This window comes from Aquarana catesbeiana, linkage group LG12 (genome assembly GCF_042186555.1).
Source record: "Aquarana catesbeiana isolate 2022-GZ linkage group LG12, ASM4218655v1, whole genome shotgun sequence".
In the NCBI taxonomy this organism is placed as follows: Eukaryota; Metazoa; Chordata; class Amphibia; order Anura; family Ranidae; genus Aquarana; species Aquarana catesbeiana.
This window is the reverse complement of record NC_133335.1, coordinates 134,430,600-134,454,563: the sequence shown is the minus strand read 5'-3', so window position 1 is coordinate 134,454,563 and position 23,964 is coordinate 134,430,600.

Below are 23,964 nucleotides of genomic sequence, written 5' to 3'. Positions count from 1 at the left end.
AATATAATATATATATTATATTTTCTTCTATTCTGTTCTATTGTTTTTCTAGTCTATACTTTTCTATTATTTTCTGTTCTAATCTTTTCTATTCAAATTCGAATTCATTCTATACGAAATTCAAACTTCAGAAGCCATGTTCCGAAATTCGAATTTCGTATAGAATGAATTTGAATTGTAAATACTATTATAGAATATAAAATAATAGAAAAGAAAAGCATAAAAAAACATATATATATATATATATATATATATATATATATATATATATATATATATATATATATATATATATATATATACATATTCTATTGCTTTATTATTTTATATTCTACCTTATTGTTTTTTTTAGAAAAACGTTTTCTATTTTTTTTTAATTTGATTATGTTTTCGAATTCGATTCGAATATGTTTTCGAATATGTTTTCGAATTCGATTCGAATATGTTTTCGAATTCGATTCGAATTCGTTCGTTTTTTTTCGGATTCGTTTAAATTCTTTACTTTTGTCATTCGGAAATTCGGATGCATCCGAATTTCCGAATAATGAAAAATTCGTCCGAATTTCGAATCGAAACGAAACGAAATGCACATGCCTACGCATAACATTGTATTGATCTGCCCATGTATGTTTCTTTATTACTATATCAGATTGCCCGTTGTCGAGCATCTGATCTTGTTCATGTTTTCATCTTTCGTTTGGAAAATTATTTTATATACTGTACAATAAAAACGTATTGAACCTAAAGCTTTATTATATGTACGCAATAAACGGGGGCATAGTAATTCCCTAAACTGTGTATACCATTCGGTGGGGTAACCATCCAACCCGGGGGTTTTATGGGCTGGCATTTGTGAGATGGCTGCAGCAATCTCTTCCACCGATATGGGCACCTCCAACTCATCCCTCCTCTCAGAAGACAGAGAGGGGAGGGATATGTCAGCTAGGTATTCGTCCAGCTGGGTTTCAGAATATGCAGCCCTGGAGGTATAAAGGTCCTTGTAAAAGTTAAGAAAAGTCCCCACAATATCTCCAGGGACATCACTAATTGGGCCCTGTATGGTCTGAATACGTGGAATGGATACAGGAGGTCGATCTGGTCGCGTAAGATATGCCAGGAGACGCCCAGCTTTGATACCGTGTTCAAATGCTTTCTGTGTAGTGTGTAATAATCTTTCTTGTGTAAGATCTAGTAAACGAATCTCATATTCTCTACGCCTCTGTAACCATACCTCTCTTTTATCAGGGGACGGGTCAGTGGCATAGCTAGACTCTGCCTGCACCATAGCGGTCTCTAGTTCTGCAGTAAGCTGCTGGTTATTTTTCCTCAAAACCCCGGTGATGGACATAAAAGTACCTCTCAGTGTGGCCTTAAAGGCTTCCCATTCTGTAGAGGGGTCTACCATTCCCACATTGTCTCTCCAGTATTCCACAATACCCCTCCTGCAGGTCTCTTGCACCATCTCATCCTCCAGCCAATAAGAATTTAGTCGCCAAATGGCCTGACCTGATCCTGGAAGGACGTCTAGGTCCACAGAGAGAGGAGCGTGATCTGAAACTCCTCTGGGCAAATATGTAACCGCAGAGACAAGGGGGAGAGTGTCTGTGGGGGTGAAGGCCACATCGATCCTAGACATGGTGTGAAAAGAGTCTGAGTGACATGAAAATTGCTTATCGTCTGGGTGTTTCCACCGCCAAAGTTCTGTAAGATCATGAACCTGTACCCAATCTAGAAGGGAGGGAAAGGATCTACCCCCACCTCCCAAACGGTCCATGGCCGGATCTAGTACTGCATTAAAATCACCTATGTAGAGTAAAGGTCCTGGGGGTCTATTCAGCAAATAGAGTGACAGTTTAGATAGCATTTCCACCAAAAATGGGGGAGGAATGTAAATGTTTACCAGAGTAAATGTCACAGTATAAATTTGTAAGGAGAGTATAACAAATCTCCCATTTGGGTCTGTCTTAATTTGTATAATTTCTGCTGGAAGGGATTTGGCTAATAAAATAGAAACCCCCCTAGAGTAATTTGTATGGGTGGCATGGTACCATTGAGCCAGCCATGGCCGCCTGAAGGCCCTCACCCTATCATCAGTCAAGTGAGTCTCCTGGAGACAAACAATGTGGGGACTGTGTTTTTTGAGGACTGAAAAGACCAGAGACCTTTTTTGAGGTGCATTCATGCCTCTAGTGTTCCATGACACTATTTTCAGTGACCTGGGCATTTAAAGCAGATTCTATACCATAATCACATATATATGTAAATGTGTATATATATGTATGGAAATATACACCATTAATCAATAAGGCAGAGAATACCACTGAGCTGCTCTGAGCAGCAATTAAAAAAAAGAAAAAATTTGTTTTGAAAAAAATGAAAAAACAGGAAAAGAAAAAAAAAAGGGGAAAAAAATGAACCCAAACAGGACATTTCTTGAAAACCCTTTCCCCCCACCCCGCTCGGCCTTCCCCAACTTAGCGAGCCTTGGATCCCTGAACCTGGTGAAATCCCTCCTACCCCTTAAGCAAAAAAAGAAAAACATTCTCAAGGGTTGAACTATTCCGTGGCCACGCCACTAACTGGTGAGGGGGTACTGTGGAGTCCGGTGTGGCTCCCAACCGAAAAAAAGAAAAGAATTGTGTGTGTCCCGGTCCAGGATGTTCATCTCTGTAGAAAAACAGTAGGCCATTCAAAGGAAAAAAGAAAAAATTATATAGAAGGAGAAAAATCAAATGTTATCTTGGGACTTGTAGTGCAAGTATTGAAGGTAGACAACCATCCCATATGGGTTAGGCACTTTGTAAATAAAGGATCATAGTGCTGCTACAAGACTGAAGGCTTCAGGGAGTCAATGGACTTGCTGTCTGTTATTTCTTCTTCTGCCAGCGGGTCCGTAGCGATCATTCAGCCAGGCCATGGCTTCTTTAGGACTAGTGTAAAATTGAGCTTTACCATCATGGATGATACGGAGCTTGGCAGGAAAAAGCATGGCATATTTCAGTCCTTCTTCCCGTAGCCGATTCTTCACTGCTGAGAAGGAGATACGCTGGCGTTGAATTTCAGCCGAAAAGTCAGGATAAATTGAAATATTTTTGCCGTTGTATTTAAGCGGACCTTTTTCTCTTGCAATGCGCAGGATAGCCACCTTGTCTTGGAAGTTGAGAATGCGTGCTATTAGAGAACGTGGAGGTGCCCCTTCCAGGGGAGGACGTGGAGGGGTACGGTGTGCCCTTTCAATCACATAGGAGAACGAGGGTGCATCAGTGCCAAAAATGTCCCTTAATCATGAATAAAGGAATTTTTCAGGATGTGTGCCCTCTGCACGCTCAGGAAATCCTACAAAGGTTGTTCCGTCTGGAACGATTTTCCAAATCATCAACTTTAGCGCGGAGGGCCGCCATTTCCCCAGTATGATCACGCACTTTAACAGAAAGGGTATGTACATTATCTTCTAATGCGTTCTTCCATGTCCCCAGCCCTGTCACGAAGGTTTTGGACATCTTGTTTCAGGAGAGAAAAGTCCATCCTTATAGAGGCTATCTGGGACATGAGTGAGGCTTTGAAATCTTGTATTGCTAGCATAATGGAGGCTAGGGTTGGTTCAGCAGAGGGAGAAGCTTCCTCTGGGTCATTATCAGCAATATATTGAGAGTCCTGTGCTGAGTAGGGGTTAAGAAGTTGCTGGGGGTCTATTTGTGACTGAAAGATAGCTGGAGTAGAAGCACTCACCCAACTAGCAGAGCTCCGGTCAGCAGGGGGGCATGTCTGCAGCGTGTCTGTCTGAGGAGTCTGTGTCCCAGCGCCATCTTGCCTCCGAAAGCCCTCCAGCCGGTCCGGCGTGGATGTGGCCCAAGCCGGCCCGTATTTCACCATATTTGCCAGCCTGTCGGGTGCCCACAGCCGTGGGGAGCAGTTAGAGACCTTCGGCGTGAGGATAGGACACAGGATGCCTGTAGGATGGCGGTTAGAAGCCAAAGCAGTGTGTCTATGCGGCCGCTCGCTCCACCATCAAGCCACGCCCCCCCGGGGTTCCCCTTAATGTCCATACCAGACCTGAAGGGCCTGGTATGGAATTTAGGGGGACCCCATGTCATTTTTTTTTAAATTTTGGTTCGGGGTTCCCCTGTGGGGAATTCCCATGCCGTTTTTATCAATGAACTTCTATGTGTATTGTCGGACCGGCAATGCAATAGCCGCGAGTAGTTTTAAATGGCTTTTTTCCTTCGAAATGTCATTTTGCTGTCAGACTGTTCTAAACACGGGAAACATGCGCCCCTTTATAGGCATACTATAGATGCCCCCCAGCTACGAAATTTAAAGGGATATTACACTTTTATTGTTTGACTTCAAGCATTATTAAAATCATTGCTCCTGAAAAAACGGCCGTTTTTAAAACTTTTTTTTGCATTGATCCATGTCCCCTGGGGCAGGACCCAGGTCCCTAAACACTTTTTATGACAATAACTTGCATATAAGCCTTTAAAATTAGCACTTTTGATTATTCATGTTCGTGTTCCATAGAGTTTAACGGTGTTCGCTTGTTCGAACAAACTTTTTTCCTGTTCGCATGTTCTGGTGCGACCCGAACAGGGGGGTGTTCGGCTCATCCCTACTCACCACTTAGTTCAGTTCCACTTGGTCTAAGTTCCAGCAAGCTCAAAGATGAGCAGGCTCACAATGAGTTCTACAGAAGGTTATATAGGCCTCAATTATACAGGTGTAGAATCCTGATTGGTATAGAGCTTTTGATCACTAGCAAAGCTGTTTAAAAACACTTGCTTAATTAAGGTGCTCATTGATAGTACCAATGTGTTTTTTGCTTCTATTCACAACCAATGTGGGAATCATAAACAGGCAGATAAGAGAAAAAAACCAATCATTGTGCAATAGTTAGGATACCAAGGTACACAGGCAAACTTCAATCCACTCACGTGTGCCTTATAATGATAAGGCATATGCAGGTTTTACTATAGCAGTCAGCCGCCTTAGACAGGAGCAGATTCAGTGCAGTACACTGTGTGAAACTGCTGATCTGCACAGAGCTTCCTTGGCTCCTCCCACGCGTTACATCACAGTCACGTGACTTTTTCAAGGATAATACAAGCTCTGACGGACTCAGCTTTATAGCACAACAGCAGAGTGGTTGCCATGGTTACAGCATGAGTTTATCATCATTCTGCTTCCTGCATATACTTCAATCCTGTTAAAACCTACTTTTATTAGACATGTAATTCATATGAATATCGTTGGTTTATCAAAACCACGATTCCATGTGTAAAAAACGCAGTGTGTAAAAAGTAAAAAATATATATATTGATATCTCTAATCACGTTTACTTTTTCAACTCCCTCCAGTGGTCACAATTGGTATAACATCTCACAGAGGAAATAAATGGCAAAGCGTTGTCTCTAATGGTTTTGATAATTGACCAGTGCCCCATGATATCACAAAAATGGGGTATCCACATGCTCTGCTCATAAATGTATGGAAAACGAAGTAAACAAGATGACATGATATATATATATATATAAAATATACATATATAAAATTAAAATAAGATATGATATAAGAAATAGGGAAATAATATTAAAATGTAAAATTAAAATCTAAAAATTCCATGATAGAATATTGCAAACATGGATGATGACCAGTATTTATATGCTAGAACTGAACCAAATATTGCCACTCAGAAAAAACTAGTATTGGACAAATAATGAGAATATTGGACCAAAAAATAAATGAAAAAATAAAAAATAAAATATAAAAAATATAAAATTAAAATATATACCATAAAAATATATATATAAATCTGAAAAATCGCTAAAAATCAGAAATAAAACAATTCAGGTCGAATTCAATGTTCAAACCATGGGGTTCTAATGTACCCATCTGGAATATCCATTTGGATTCATTCTTGCTGAGTTCCCTCACTTTATGGGAACCCCTCCAATGAGCCTTATACTTTTGAATAGCCCAGAATTGGAGACCCCTAGGGTCTCTGTTATGATACCTATCAAAATGTTTTGAAACACTGTGTTTTGGATAGCCTTTTCTAATGTTCTGGATATGCTCTCTTATTCTCTTCCACATTGGTCGCTTCGTTCTGCCAATGTATTGGAGGGAGCAGGAGCACTGTAAAGCATATACCACCCCCTCAGTCCTGCAAGATATAAAATCCTTTATTTCAAATTCTTGTCCAGTATTTGTTGAAGAAAATTTCTGACATTTGTATCCATTTTGATTAGTATTTATGCAGGCATAACACCTTTTACAGGGATAGAATCCTTTACCCTGAAAAAAGGTTAAATCAGTTATTCTCTTGGGTGGGTTGGGTACATTTTTAGCTATGATGTCCCTTAGAGTTGGAGCTCGTCTATAAATGAATCTCGGTTTTTCTGGGAGTATATTTGCCAAAGTAGTGTCAGTTTTTAAAATAGACCAATGTCTTTTTATAATCCTCTCCATCCTCCTGTGTTGTATACTGAAGTCCATTATCAGAGGTATGTCATCTGTTTTGTCATTTACCTTGATTTTATCTTGGATCAGCGCTTCTCTTGAGGTTTGATTGACTTCTGTTATTTTTTCTTCTATAAAACATTTATTGTACCCTTTTTCTTCAAACCTCTTACCTATCCACTGAGCTTGTTTAAAATAGTCATTATTTTCTGAAGAATTTCTCCGTAAGCGAATAAACTGGCCCTTCGGAATGTTGATTAACCATGGCTCATAGTGGCAACTCGTTACTGGTATATAGCTGTTCCTTTCCACCGGTTTGAAGAAAGTTTTTGTGCTGATGATATTGGCTGTTAGTTCTATTTCAAGATCAAGGAACTGGATTTTAGTCTCACTAATTTGATGTTCAAGTTTAATATTTTTTTGGTTCATATTCAAACGTTGGAAAAAGGATCTTAAACTCAGTTCATCACCCTTCCAAATAAAAATACAATCGTCTATGAATCTTTTATATAGAACCAGTTCCTTTGGAGTATTTAAAAAGATGGCATCCTCCTCCCATTTTGCCATGAATATGTTGGCTACACTTGGGGCATATTTAGCTCCCATCCCAATACCCGTTAGTTGTCGAAAATAATTGTCATTATACCAGAAGTAGTTATGTTGAATACCAAAGGCCAGGCTTCTAAGAAGAAATCTTTTCTGTTTAGAAATGAGATGGCTGAATGAATCCATAGCCCATTTAGATGCTTCTATTGCATCGCTATGTTCAATTATTGTGTACAGTGAAGCAACATCAGCAGTTGCTAACAGATATCTTCCATTAGGGTCCAGGGTCAGAGATTTTAATATTTGTAATAAATGTTTGGTATCACGTAGATAAGCTTTAGTGTTAGGTACTAGGGGTTGAGGTGTTTAAAAAAATGGTGATCAAAGACCTGGAACAACTCAAGTTCAGTAGAATCTCGGAATCCCAGCATATACAACAAGGTATAAAACAATTGGAAGCAAATAAAGATATTATAATTAGACCGGCCGACAAAGGGGGCGCCATTGTAGTACTAACAAAGGAATACTACCACCAGGAACTGATGGGACAACTTAATGATAATAACACATATCTGAAACTCAGTAGCAATCCTACTAGAGAATACAAACGAGATCTGTCCTCTTTGATTCAAAAAGGAATCAACAAAAATATTCTATCCAAAAAAGAATCTAGATATTTAGTACCGGATACATGTAGAGTTCCAATCATTTACACCATCCCGAAGATCCATAAGAATGCTGAGGCACCACCAGGAAGACCCATCATTAATGGGATTCAATCGATCAATGCAAGACTAGGGGAATATGTGGACAAATTCTTGCAACCCCTAGTACCTAACACTAAAGCTTATCTACGTGATACCAAACATTTATTACAAATATTAAAATCTCTGACCCTGGACCCTAATGGAAGATATCTATTAGCAACTGCTGATGTTGCTTCACTGTACACAATATTTGAACATAGCGATGCAATAGAAGCATCTAAATGGGCTATGGATTCATTCAGCCATCTCATTTCTAAACAGAAAAGATTTCTTCTTAGAAGCCTGGCCTTTGGTATTCAACATAACTACTTCTGGTATAATGACAATTATTTTCGACAACTAACGGGTATTGGGATGGGAGCTAAATATGCCCCAAGTGTAGCCAACATATTCATGGCAAAATGGGAGGAGGATGCCATCTTTTTAAATACTCCAAAGGAACTGGTTCTATATAAAAGATTCATAGACGATTGTATTTTTATTTGGAAGGGTGATGAACTGAGTTTAAGATCCTTTTTCCAACGTTTGAATATGAACCAAAAAAATATTAAACTTGAACATCAAATTAGTGAGACTAAAATCCAGTTCCTTGATCTTGAAATAGAACTAACAGCCAATATCATCAGCACAAAAACTTTCTTCAAACCGGTGGAAAGGAACAGCTATATACCAGTAACGAGTTGCCACTATGAGCCATGGTTAATCAACATTCCGAAGGGCCAGTTTATTCGCTTACGGAGAAATTCTTCAGAAAATAATGACTATTTTAAACAAGCTCAGTGGATAGGTAAGAGGTTTGAAGAAAAAGGGTACAATAAATGTTTTATAGAAGAAAAAATAACAGAAGTCAATCAAACCTCAAGAGAAGCGCTGATCCAAGATAAAATCAAGGTAAATGACAAAACAGATGACATACCTCTGATAATGGACTTCAGTATACAACACAGGAGGATGGAGAGGATTATAAAAAGACATTGGTCTGTTTTAAAAACTGACACTACTTTGGCAAATATACTCCCAGAAAAACCGAGATTCATTTATAGACGAGCTCCAACTCTAAGGGACATCATAGCTAAAAATGTACCCAACCCACCCAAGAGAATAACTGATTTAACCTTTTTTCAGGGTAAAGGATTCTATCCCTGTAAAAGGTGTTATGCCTGCATAAATACTAATCAAAATGGATACAAATGTCAGAAATTTTCTTCAACAAATACTGGACAAGAATTTGAAATAAAGGATTTTATATCTTGCAGGACTGAGGGGGTGGTATATGCTTTACAGTGCTCCTGCTCCCTCCAATACATTGGCAGAACGAAGCGACCAATGTGGAAGAGAATAAGAGAGCATATCCAGAACATTAGAAAAGGCTATCCAAAACACAGTGTTTCAAAACATTTTGATAGGTATCATAACAGAGACCCTAGGGGTCTCCAATTCTGGGCTATTCAAAAGTATAAGGCTCATTGGAGGGGTTCCCATAAAGTGAGGGAACTCAGCAAGAATGAATCCAAATGGATATTCCAGATGGGTACATTAGAACCCCATGGTTTGAACATTGAATTCGACCTGAATTGTTTTATTTCTGATTTTTAGCGATTTTTCAGATTTATATATATATTTTTATGGTATATATTTTAATTTTATATTTTTTATATTTTATTTTTTATTTTTTCATTTATTTTTTGGTCCAATATTCTCATTATTTGTCCAATACTAGTTTTTTCTGAGTGGCAATATTTGGTTCAGTTCTAGCATATAAATACTGGTCATCATCCATGTTTGCAATATTCTATCATGGAATTTTTAGATTTTAATTTTACATTTTAATATTATTTCCCTATTTCTTATATCATATCTTATTTTAATTTTATATATGTATATTTTATATATATATATATATATCATGTCATCTTGTTTACTTCGTTTTCCATACATTTATGAGCAGAGCATGTGGATACCCCATTTTTGTGATATCATGGGGCACTGGTCAATTATCAAAACCATTAGAGACAACGCTTTGCCATTTATTTCCTCTGTGAGATGTTATACCAATTGTGACCACTGGAGGGAGTTGAAAAAGTAAATGTGATTAGAGATATCAATATATATATTTTTTACTTTTTACACACTGCGTTTTTTACACATGGAATCGTGGTTTTGATAAACCAACGATATTCATATGAATTACATGTCTAATAAAAGTAGGTTTTAACAGGATTGAAGTATATGCAGGAAGCAGAATGATGATAAACTCATGCTGTAACCATGGCAACCACTCTGCTGTTGTGCTATAAAGCTGAGTCCGTCAGAGCTTGTATTATCCTTGAAAAAGTCACGTGACTGTGATGTAACGCGTGGGAGGAGCCAAGGAAGCTCTGTGCAGATCAGCAGTTTCACACAGTGTACTGCACTGAATCTGCTCCTGTCTAAGGCGGCTGACTGCTATAGTAAAACCTGCATATGCCTTATCATTATAAGGCACACGTGAGTGGATTGAAGTTTGCCTGTGTACCTTGGTATCCTAACTATTGCACAATGATTGTTTTTTTTCTCTTATCTGCCTGTTTATGATTCCCACATTGGTTGTGAATAGAAGCAAAAAACACATTGGTACTATCAATGAGCACCTTAATTAAGCAAGTGTTTTTAAACAGCTTTGCTAGTGATCAAAAGCTCTATACCAATCAGGATTCTACACCTGTATAATTGAACCTTCTGAATACATCCCTATATATTTATTTTTATGTGGATTTTTTATGTGAATTTTTTACACATTTGGTGTCACTAATTTTTAATAATTTTACACTATTTTGATTGCTGGATTTTATAGGAATTTTTACTCACCGCTGGATTTATTTGACTATTCTTATATATTCATTTTCATGCACATTGTGAAGCGCTTCAAATATCATTATTTATTCTTTTTAAGTGACTCTGAAAACACTCTCTTTTGATAGCAGCCTCACTTGGTTTTATGTGTAATTATCAGCTATTTAGCATCACAGCGCTTTGTGTTTTATATATATTTTTTCCACTTATTTTTCAGTTTTTTCACATATAGCTGCAGTGATGGATATTTTTGATTTTATTGAAAAACGCACAATTAATTTGGAAAATGTTTTTTCCACTGCACCTAGCACCGATAAGGGTGATTTAGACACCAATTTTAGGAAATTCGGCCACCTAATGGAAAAAAAGGTGAGCCTATGGTGGGACATAGCTGCTCATGAACAATACATTAAAGATAAAATTGTCCCGAGAAGATTGAGATGGGATGTACCTATCTGTGATGGTTTGACAGATCAAGACGCAACTAATGAGTGGTATAAATTTTTTAACGATAAAGGTCTGGATCTAGTACATTTTGCCTTAAAAAGGAAACAAAGGAAATTAAACATGATTAACCAGCAAATTGCTGAATGCAAAACCATACTGGACCCTTTTAAAGAGACAGCACCTTTTTCATCACTAACTCAACAACTGAATAAAGTGTTAGAACAGAAAGATGTTGAATTGAAACAAAGGAAAAAGAGAAAATACCTCAGAGATACCAATGATTATCAGTTAGAACAGGTTTTCAATTGGCAAATCAATGCCAAACAAGGTAAAACTGGGTCTATAGCCTCATCACCAGATAGAGAGGTGAGGATAGTGAGCCCCAGGAGAAATACATATTACAGGACTCCAGAAAGGAGATCCAGGACACCAGAAACCCCAAGATATAACCAACAGAAACAATGGGAACAAAGTAACACACATGACAATGGATCAAGAACACCAAAACCTTGGTGGAGGAACAAAACAAAAAATAAATCACCAAGAAGACCTTACTGGAAAAATAATGCCAATAAAAGACCAAACAAACCCCACTATCCACCCTACAATCAATCAAGATCGCACCAATCAGGCAATGAATCGCAATATGATCAGGTGGAAAATGGCAGGTACCCCAGGTATGGGGAACAAGGATACTATCAACATTCAACTAGAACTGAACCAAGAGAAAATCAATATAATTCCAGAAATGACCCCAGAAACTCCTACCAACAACCTCATAGGGATCAGCCAAGGGATTATCGGTATGATCAGGATAGGAGAGATCATAGGGCCTATCAACAGAGCAATGGTGAATCTCGAGACCACCAGTCCAATGGTAATAGGAATGGGACCAGAGAATATGACCAATATAGATATCCTGATAGGAGGAGCCCATTGCCTACTACCAATAGATACGAGCCTCTTAGAAATTACATAGAGGAAGAACAGTCAAGATCTTTTTTAGATTTCCGCAGAAACGAAGATCCCCCACCCCTACAGGAATATACAAACAGAGAAAGAAGTCCAAACACCATAAAAGGGGATGCAGAGCAGGATGGCAAACCCAAAAGAAAAAGAGAGTACTAGGGGAAGGCATCTACAACCTCAGCGGCAAAGAGCTCACACGAGCGGAATTAATCACACTGGACAAAGGCCTTAAATATGCACCAAAAAAGAATCTGGACAAATTCCAGATGTATATTGACATACAAAAATACACCAGGAAATTGAATATCAAGAAATACTTATTATCCAGACCACCATCTACATTGAACAAAGGAGTGGAACTTGGCAGAGGAGTACAGCATAGTGATTTAAGAAATAAGTCACTATTCAATCCACCCTCTACAAATAATGAACATATTGAGGTGTTTAAAAAAATGGTGATCAAAGACCTGGAACAACTCAAGTTCAGTAGAATCTCGGAATCCCAGCATATACAACAAGGTATAAAACAATTGGAAGCAAATAAAGATATTATAATTAGACCGGCCGACAAAGGGGGCGCCATTGTAGTACTAACAAAGGAATACTACCACCAGGAACTGATGGGACAACTTAATGATAATAACACATATCTGAAACTCAGTAGCAATCCTACTAGAGAATACAAACGAGATCTGTCCTCTTTGATTCAAAAAGGAATCAACAAAAATATTCTATCCAAAAAAGAATCTAGATATTTAGTACCGGATACATGTAGAGTTCCAATCATTTACACCATCCCGAAGATCCATAAGAATGCTGAGGCACCACCAGGAAGACCCATCATTAATGGGATTCAATCGATCAATGCAAGACTAGGGGAATATGTGGACAAATTCTTGCAACCCCTAGTACCTAACACTAAAGCTTATCTACGTGATACCAAACATTTATTACAAATATTAAAATCTCTGACCCTGGACCCTAATGGAAGATATCTGTTAGCAACTGCTGATGTTGCTTCACTGTACACAATAATTGAACATAGCGATGCAATAGAAGCATCTAAATGGGCTATGGATTCATTCAGCCATCTCATTTCTAAACAGAAAAGATTTCTTCTTAGAAGCCTGGCCTTTGGTATTCAACATAACTACTTCTGGTATAATGACAATTATTTTCGACAACTAACGGGTATTGGGATGGGAGCTAAATATGCCCCAAGTGTAGCCAACATATTCATGGCAAAATGGGAGGAGGATGCCATCTTTTTAAATACTCCAAAGGAACTGGTTCTATATAAAAGATTCATAGACGATTGTATTTTTATTTGGAAGGGTGATGAACTGAGTTTAAGATCCTTTTTCCAACGTTTGAATATGAACCAAAAAAATATTAAACTTGAACATCAAATTAGTGAGACTAAAATCCAGTTCCTTGATCTTGAAATAGAACTAACAGCCAATATCATCAGCACAAAAACTTTCTTCAAACCGGTGGAAAGGAACAGCTATATACCAGTAACGAGTTGCCACTATGAGCCATGGTTAATCAACATTCCGAAGGGCCAGTTTATTCGCTTACGGAGAAATTCTTCAGAAAATAATGACTATTTTAAACAAGCTCAGTGGATAGGTAAGAGGTTTGAAGAAAAAGGGTACAATAAATGTTTTATAGAAGAAAAAATAACAGAAGTCAATCAAACCTCAAGAGAAGCGCTGATCCAAGATAAAATCAAGGTAAATGACAAAACAGATGACATACCTCTGATAATGGACTTCAGTATACAACACAGGAGGATGGAGAGGATTATAAAAAGACATTGGTCTATTTTAAAAACTGACACTACTTTGGCAAATATACTCCCAGAAAAACCGAGATTCATTTATAGACGAGCTCCAACTCTAAGGGACATCATAGCTAAAAATGTACCCAACCCACCCAAGAGAATAACTGATTTAACCTTTTTTCAGGGTAAAGGATTCTATCCCTGTAAAAGGTGTTATGCCTGCATAAATACTAATCAAAATGGATACAAATGTCAGAAATTTTCTTCAACAAATACTGGACAAGAATTTGAAATAAAGGATTTTATATCTTGCAGGACTGAGGGGGTGGTATATGCTTTACAGTGCTCCTGCTCCCTCCAATACATTGGCAGAACGAAGCGACCAATGTGGAAGAGAATAAGAGAGCATATCCAGAACATTAGAAAAGGCTATCCAAAACACAGTGTTTCAAAACATTTTGATAGGTATCATAACAGAGACCCTAGGGGTCTCCAATTCTGGGCTATTCAAAAGTATAAGGCTCATTGGAGGGGTTCCCATAAAGTGAGGGAACTCAGCAAGAATGAATCCAAATGGATATTCCAGATGGGTACATTAGAACCCCATGGTTTGAACATTGAATTCGACCTGAATTGTTTTATTTCTGATTTTTAGCGATTTTTCAGATTTATATATATATTTTTATGGTATATATTTTAATTTTATATTTTTTATATTTTATTTTTTATTTTTTCATTTATTTTTTGGTCCAATATTCTCATTATTTGTCCAATACTAGTTTTTTCTGAGTGGCAATATTTGGTTCAGTTCTAGCATATAAATACTGGTCATCATCCATGTTTGCAATATTCTATCATGGAATTTTTAGATTTTAATTTTACATTTTAATATTATTTCCCTATTTCTTATATCATATCTTATTTTAATTTTATATATGTATATTTTATATATATATATATATCATGTCATCTTGTTTACTTCGTTTTCCATACATTTATGAGCAGAGCATGTGGATACCCCATTTTTGTGATATCATGGGGCACTGGTCAATTATCAAAACCATTAGAGACAACGCTTTGCCATTTATTTCCTCTGTGAGATGTTATACCAATTGTGACCACTGGAGGGAGTTGAAAAAGTAAATGTGATTAGAGATATCAATATATATATTTTTTACTTTTTACACACTGCGTTTTTTACACATGGAATCGTGGTTTTGATAAACCAACGATATTCATATGAATTACATGTCTAATAAAAGTAGGTTTTAACAGGATTGAAGTATATGCAGGAAGCAGAATGATGATAAACTCATGCTGTAACCATGGCAACCACTCTGCTGTTGTGCTATAAAGCTGAGTCCGTCAGAGCTTGTATTATCCTTGAAAAAGTCACGTGACTTTGATGTAACGCGTGGGAGGAGCCAAGGAAGCTCTGTGCAGATCAGCAGTTTCACACAGTGTACTGCACTGAATCTGCTCCTGTCTAAGGCGGCTGACTGCTATAGTAAAACCTGCATATGCCTTATCATTATAAGGCACACGTGAGTGGATTGAAGTTTGCCTGTGTACCTTGGTATCCTAACTATTGCACAATGATTGGTTTTTTTCTCTTATCTGCCTGTTTATGATTCCCACATTGGTTGTGAATAGAAGCAAAAAACACATTGGTACTATCAATGAGCACCTTAATTAAGCAAGTGTTTTTAAACAGCTTTGCTAGTGATCAAAAGCTCTATACCAATCAGGATTCTACACCTGTATAATTGAACCTTCTGAATACATCCCTATATATTTATTTTTATGTGGATTTTTTATGTGAATTTTTTACACATTTGGTGTCACTAATTTTTAATAATTTTACACTATTTTGATTGCTGGATTTTATAGGAATTTTTACTCACCGCTGGATTTATTTGACTATTCTTATATATTCATTTTCATGCACATTGTAAAGCGCTTCAAATATCATTATTTATTCTTTTTAAGTGACTCTGAAAACACTCTCTTTTGATAGCAGCCTCACTTGGTTTTATGTGTAATTATCAGCTATTTAGCATCACAGCGCTTTGTGTTTTATATATATATAGGCCTCAAGCACCTGTGACCAATTAACCACTTCCCTTAATTAGTAGGCTGAAGGAAGCAAAGAAAAAAAAAGCTGTTTAAAAAGTGTCAGAAAAAGGTGTTAAAAAGCTACAAGGAAAGGCCCTAAAAAGAACCTAAAAATGCAACCCCGCAATCACCAGCAGTCACAAAGCAAGACTTGTTCACTCTCTACTCAAGGTCCCCACTGTTTAGCTTCCAACCAGCAGTCTGGCCTCATGAGAGAAACTTCCTCTGTTAAACCACCCAATCTGTCTTTCACTGTATTTACCAATGCAGTGCACTGATTTACTGCTCGCAATATATCTGGCTGGGTGTAGGCTGCTCTTCTCCCTCTGTAAACTCCTCAGAGTCTGTTCTCTGTACTGTGTCAGGGAGAGAGATGGCATCATCTTCCAGCTCTGGCTCCTGCTTCATGACTGGAGAGCAGCAGCACTTGCAGTCTCCCCTGTTGAGCTCTGTCCCGACACTTTACACAGCTTTTTTTGTATAAAATAGTATGTCTCCTGGGTTGTCTCTCCCTGCTGCCCTAGAGGAAGACCTACCCACTGTGGCTCCATGTTCTTTAGATATCTCTGTGCCTCAGGATGTCCTTTGAAGGAGACCCTCAGCCAGGCCATTTTGACCCGCGGCGCCTTTTCTTCTTTGTTTTTACGGGTCATGATGCTGAAATTCCAGGGAAGAATGGTATTGCTGGATTCAGGAAGCCTTGCTGAATAGAATGATAAGCACACTAGCCTGCCGGGGAAAGCATTAGATGACAGGGTGAAGTCGGGGAGCTCCGTGATGCAGCTCCGCTCACATGCCCAGTTCGGTTCCGCCCCCCTGTGAGTGTTCTTTGAGAAAGTCCCAAAGGGTGAAGGAGTGTGATAGGGTTGGAGCTAAAATAGGGGGTCGTAATTTAGAAGGGCACCATAGTAAATAGTCGAGAGTGTAGTTCGAGGTTGCTTGTCTTTCCATATGGATCCAGTCTGGGTGTGCCACTTGGGAATAGAATGCAGAGAGTTGGGTTAGTTGAGCTGCTTGATAGTACCATAGTAAGTTGGGAACCCCCAATCCACCCTTGTCCCGGGCTCTAAAGAGAGTTGCTTTAGAAAGACGGTGACCTGTTCCACCCCAAATGAAGCTAATGATTTTGGATTGTAGGCGTCTAGGTGATCTTTGACAATAGGTACGGGTAAGCCTCTAAAAAAGTATAGGACATGAGGGAGTAACATCACCTTGACTAAGTTGACTCTGCCTAGCCAAAAAAGCTCCAAGTGGGCCCATTGATTTAGTTCCTCGGTTTAGAGAGGAGGAAGTTTTTCCTGTAAAGGTTTTCTATCCAGGAGGTAAGTTTCACTCCCAAATACGGAACTTCTGTGTCGCTCCACATAAATGGGAATTTTTCTTTGAGACACAACACTAAGGAGGACGGAATGGAGACATTTAAAGCTAAGGATTTGGAAAAGTTAACACGAAGACCTTAAATATGGCTAAAATCTTCCAAGAGGTAACAAATGTTAGGTAGGGAAATGAATGAGGAAGTGAAAAATAAATGATAAATAAGAGTAGGTCATCTGCAAAGAGGGCACATTATGTAGATGAGGACCACAATGGATCTATGTATGTTCCCTAATGGCTATAGCTAGAGTCTTTATTGCAATCTCCTAGTGCCTCTAGAAATAGGGAAAAAATGGGAACAAAATCCCTGTGTCAGGGCTGGGCTCAGCCCTTCCTCCTCAGAGCTGGCCGCTCAGCTTTCAGCTAATTGCCAGCTCCTATCTCTCCACAGGTACAAAGCTGTTGATGATTTCCTGCTCGTCACTCCTGCCTACTTAAGCTGTTCAGCCCATTGAATCTCTGCCTTTGCCTTGGTCAACATCACAGAAACTATCACCTGCGTACCTGTTCAAGGACTTGCTTTGCTGACATCCCTTCTGGCTCCAGATCCTGCTTGCTGTTCCACTACATTGATCTGTGACTTCTGGCGTGGCTGACTATTAATTCCGGTTACTTAACTTTGGCTATGTTTTGACTATGATTGTTCTTTTTACTTTTATTATTAAACAAGTGTGATTTAACTGTACTTCTGTTTCGGTCTGATTTCATGGTTTCTGACACCCTGCAGATGAACCTGGGTTCAGGGGTGGAGTAAAGTTCCTCTAGAATGTTGAGGAAGGATTGGCCAAAGCCCCATCATTCAGAATGATAAACATATAAGGCCAAAATAGTGAATGAAACATCTTTTGAAGATCGAGCGATAATAAAAATCCCTCCTGGCATTGGCCACCATCCCAATCTAATCTGCTGAGGGAAATAATGTCCAAAGCCCTCCGAATCAGGACCTTGCCTACCCGGGATGAAGCCTACTTGGTCCTTATGTATATAATGTCTGATAAAGGAGGAGATTCGATCTGCAAGGTTTTAGTCAAGATCTTTAGGTCATTATTAATTAGGGAAATAGGAGGGTAATTTGCTAATTGAGCTGGGGTCTTTGCCTGGTTTGGGAATAACTGAAATGAAAGCAGAATTTAAGGATTTCTCAAGTGAGGTGCCCCGTCTCAGTGTGGTAAAGAACCTAGCTAGGTAGGGTGAGAGAACTGAGGCACAGCTCTTATAATAAAGAATAGAGAAGTCGTTCGGTCCCGGAGTTGAACGCTTTTTACATTTCTGGATGACTTGGATAATTTCATCTGTGGAAATCAAATCTACTAGTAGAAGATGGTGACGGGCTTTTAATTTAGGAAGCTTGACAGATTCTAGAAGGGGATCTATGTCAGATTGGTTATTTAAGTTGTTTGCACTATAAAGCTTTTGATAGAATTCATAGAAGACGCCCAAAATTTGTTCAGGGTTCTGAGAGAGTGTTCCTCCTGTCACCGTTATTTTAGGTAAATTGTATGAGCAGGGTTTAGGTGAAAGTCTTGTTGCTAATAGGGATGGGCGAACGGTTCGGAGAACAGCCGAACAAACGGGTCGTTCGACTATTTGTTCGGCCCCCCGAACCGACCACAATGCATTGCGGCGCTGAACAGTACATTGCAAGCCACAGAGCACTGTCAGAGTTATGATTGGACACTGTCATCATGACTTTATCCAGTCATGGCTCATTCCCGCCCCACAGTATAAAAGTATTCTTTCAATGTCAGCCATTTTCAGTGTGATTTCGTTGTGGAGAGTGATAGAACAGGGCTCTGTTCAGTGCTATCAGTTAGTGTGCTATACTGTGCTATTTTGCTTCAATTGTCAGTGTAGAATATTAGTTTAGTGTCAGTCTAGGGATAGTGTCAGTGTAGTGAGGAGGACCATCATTGAGCTTTGCATAGTGTGCAGCTGGAGTAGGGACAGCTCAGAAAGTTTCACTGTAGTGTAGTGAGACCGTGTCATTCATACATACATTAGTGTGGAGTAGAGACCGTGTTAGTAATATTGCCATTAGTGTATAGCTAGAGTAGGGACAGTTCAGATAGCGTCAGCGTCGTGACGGTTGAACACCATCTATTTGTTACTGCCAGTTTAACGCCATTTACTTCTGTGTGTGTTACTGCCAGTTTAACGCCATATCATTTTGCGTACGTTACTGCCATATAGTTTTGAGCGTTACTGCCAGTTTAGGGCCATAAGGTTCTGCGTGCGTTAGTGCCAGTTTAACGCCATATCGTTTTGCGTGCATTACTGCCAGTTTAATGCCTATCGTTTTGCATGTGTTATGCCGCGTACCCAGTTCCTATCGAAAAGTCTGCTCGTCTGTATGCTAGTCCGACGGACGAAAACCGACGCTAGGGCAGCTATTGGCTACTGGCTATCAACTTCCTTATTTTAGTCCGGTTGTACATCATCACATACGACTCCATTGGACTTTGGTGTGATCGTGTGTAGGTAAGTCCGTTTGTTTGGAAAGTCTGTCAGAAGTCCGCCGAAAGTCCGTCGGATAGACCGTCAGACCAGTCCGGTCAAAAAGTCCGCCTGTGTGTACGCTTCATTACTGCCAGTTTAATGCCATATAGTTTTGCATGCATTACTGCCAGTTTAACACCATATCGTTTTGTGTGCGTTACTTCCAGTTTAACGCCATATCGTTTCGCGTGTGTTACTGCCAGTTTAACACCATATCGTTTTGTGTGTGTTACTGCAAGTTTAACGCCATATCGTTTGCGTACGTTTCTGCCAGTTTAACGCCATATAGTTCTGTGTGTGTTACCGCCAGTTTAACGCCATATAGTTTTGCGTGCATTACTGGCAGTTTAATGCCATATAGTTTTGTGCGTTACTGCCAGTTTAACACTATGTAGTTCTGTGTGCGTTACTGCCAGTTTAACGTCATATAGTTCTGTGTGCGTTATTGCCAGTTTAACGCCATACAGTTTTGTGCATTACTGCCAGTTGAATGCCATATAGTTCTGTATGCGTTACTGCCAGTTTAATGCCAAATAGTTATGTGTGCTTTACTGCCAGTTTAACGTCATATCATTTTGTGTGCGTTACTGCCAGGTTAATGCCATATCATTTTGCGTGCGTTAATGCCAGCTCAACGCCATATAGTTCTGTGTGCGTTACTGCCAGTTTAACACCATAAAGTTTTGCATGTGTTACTGCCAGTTTAATGCCATATAGCTCTGTGTGCATTACTGCCAGTTTAACGCTATATAGCTCTGTGTGCATTACTGACAGTTTAATGCCATATCGTTTTATGTGCGTTACTGCCAGTTTAACAACATATATTTCTGTGTGCGTTACTGCCAGTTTAATGCCATATCATTTTGCATGAGTTATGCCGCGTACACACGAGCAGACTTTTCGACTGGACTGGTTCGATGGACCGAGTCCGGCGGACAATTTGACCATGTGTGGGCTTCATCGGACCTGAAATATGAGTGGTGTATCCGTGCAACGGAACAGAAAATTAAAAAAGTGGAGAAAATGGAAAAAAATGGAAACAATGGAAGAAATAGCATAAAGGACTGCTGCCTCCACAGATGTGATTTCCACCAAGGTGGAAAAAACAGAAGGTAAGTGAAGGGTTAGTGTGTGGGTGTGGCGCTGTCCTAATTCATAGAAATACTTGGTAAATCGTGTGTAGCCAAATCCCATATGTAAAGTCGCATATAAAGTATAGACCAAAATTGCAAATAAAAAATTCAATGAAAATAAAACCAGACATAAAACAGCAAAGTGACCCCCTTTGGAGTGTGTAGGTGTAACGTTGTCCTAGTGGAGAAAAAAGTGGAGAAAATGGAAAAAAATGGAAACAATGGAAGAAATCGCATAAAGGACTGCTGCCTCCACAGATGTGATTTCCACCAAGGTGGAAAAAACAGAAGGTAAGTGAAGGGTTAGTGTGTCGGTGTGGCGCTGTCCTAATTCATAGAAATACTTGGTAAATCGTGTGTAGCCAAATTCCATATGTAAAGTCGCATATAAAGTATAGACCAAAATTGCAAATAAAAAATTCAATGAAAATAAAACCAGACGTAAAACAGCAAAGTGACTCCCTTTGGAGTGTGTAGGTGTAACGTTGGCCTAGTGGAGAAAAAAGTGGAGAAAATGGAAAAAAATGGAAACAATGGAAGAAATCGCATAAAGGACTGCTGCCTCCACAGATGTGATTTCCACCAAGGTGGAAAAAACAGAAGGTAAGTGAAGGGTTAGTGTGTGGGTGTGGCGCTGTCCTAATTCATAGAAATACTTGGTAAATCGTGTGTAGCCAAATCCCATATGTAAAGTCGCATATAAAGTATAGACCAAAATTGCAAATAAAAAATTCAATGAAAATAAAACCAGACATAAAACAGCAAAGTGACCCCCTTTGGAGTGTGTAGGTGTAACGTTGTCCTAGTGGAGAAAAGAGTGGAGAAAATGGAAAAAAATGGAAACAATGGAAGAAATCGCATAAAGGACTGCTGCCTCCACAGATGTGATTTCCACCAAGGTGGAAAAAACAGAAGGTAAGTGAAGGGTTAGTGTGTGGGTGTGGCGCTATCCTAATTCATAGAAATACTTGGTAAATCGTGTGTAGCCAAATCCCATATGTAAAGTCGCATATAAAGTATAGACCAAAATTGCAAATAAAAAATTCAACGAAAATAAAATAAAACCAAACATAAAACAGCAAAGTGACCCCCTTTGGAGTGTGTAGGTGTAACGTTGTCCTAGTTTAAAAAATACTTTGTAAGTCGTGTGTAGCCAAATCCCACATGTAAAGTCGCATGTAAATTATAAACAAAATATAAACAAAATCGCATATAGCAAATTTAACGGCTAGGTTGGCCCCCTTTGAATTGGGGGAGGGGGAAGGGGAACAGGGGATGAAATCAAAAAATGACTTTAGCCAAAACTATTCCATCCACATAAAAACCCCATATAATGATTGATTTAAAAGTCTTTGACAAACATAACATTGCTGAATAATTACATAGGTTAAATCGTGACTAGTGCTCAGTGCAACTTAAGTGAAAAACTTGACATCTTTGTAAAACATGGCGTCATTTCCTCTGTTTAGTAAGTTTTCCTGTGCTATCCAGCCACAGCATGCAGAGGAGGTGGTGTCTCTACTTGTAACGCAATTAGAGACAAGTGTGCAGTCCCCTGCAGTTGCCAGAGTGGATAAACCTGCCTCCTTGTCCACATCTATTCCTGCCATAGCCCCAACTTCAGCCATTGAGGAGCCAGTTGAGTTATTTGACCACAGTGTCAGCCACTTTCTCCTTGATGATGCCCTGCCATTACTGGATTCAGATGTTGGTTCTGAGGTTGAGGATGACAGGAACATGAGCCTAGAGAGAGGGAGGAACACTGGTCGACAAATTAGCATTCATGTTCCCCAAGCCCCAGTGTATTGCCAAGTTGTCTCCAGTGGTAATGATGAAGATGAAGGAGATGGAGATGGTGATGATAATGATGATGATGATGAGGTCACCGATGCAACTTGGGCGCCAGATAGAGCAGAGGAGGAAACTGAAGGGGAGGCGGCACAACCCCAAAGTGGCCGACATCAGGAAAGAGTAAAGAGCAGCCACCCTATACCATCACATTCTACAGCTGTTATCTCCCGGCTCACTCACCAAAGCTCAGCTGTCTGGGCTTTTTTCAGCATATCTGCAGCATATCGCACTGTTGCTATCTGCAAACTGTGTCTCAGGTACATCAAACGTGGCAAAAACACCAACCATTTGGGTACCACATGCCTAACAAGGCATTTAACGTACAACCACTCAGCCCGTTGGAAGGAGCACCTAAAAGCCACACAAAAGGGGCACAAATCTGTCCCTCCTCCTCCTTACCCACTTCAGTCTGCCCCTGCAATACCGAGTCATTACCTTTCAGCAGCCTCCACTGACAGGGAAGATGGTATAGCACAGGATCCTAGTAGCACATCTGCCAGCAGCACACAACCAGCTGTAGACTGTAGCCAGCAAATTTCTCTGCCCCATCTAATGCATCGAAAAAAAATACAGTCCCTGCCACCCACATGCCCAGCGTCTGAATGCAAGCTTGTCAAAGCTGTTGGCTCTCCAACTTCTACCTTTCAGCCTGGTGGATTCTGCCCCTTCCGTGAATTCGCACAATGTGCTGTAGCACAATGGCAGGTTCCCAGTCGCTACTACTTTTCACGTAAGCCCGTTCCATCTCTCTACCATCACGTGGAAGAGAATGTTTGTTGGGCAAAGCAGTCAGCCGTAAAATCCACCTTACTGCTGACACTTGGTCCACCAAGCATGGACAGGGACAATGTATTTTGTTCACAGCACACTGGGTAATGCTGCTTGCAATTCAAAAGAATGCAGGACAGGTCTCTGTGCTGCAGCTTGTTGTGCCCCCACATCTTCATACAGCTGGTGGTGATGATGCCAGACCTGTGAGCTCTACCCCCTCCTCCTCCTCCGCCACCTCCATGCCCTCCTCTGCAGAATTGTCCTATGAACATCAGGTACCCCTATGCGTTCAAAGGGCTATTCCCAGAGCCAGGCTAATAGGTGCCATGCAGTGCTTCAGCTGGTGTGTTTAGGGGACAGGAACCACACCAGAGCAGAGATTCTAGCAGCTCTGCAGGGACTGGCCAAAAGGTGGTTCACA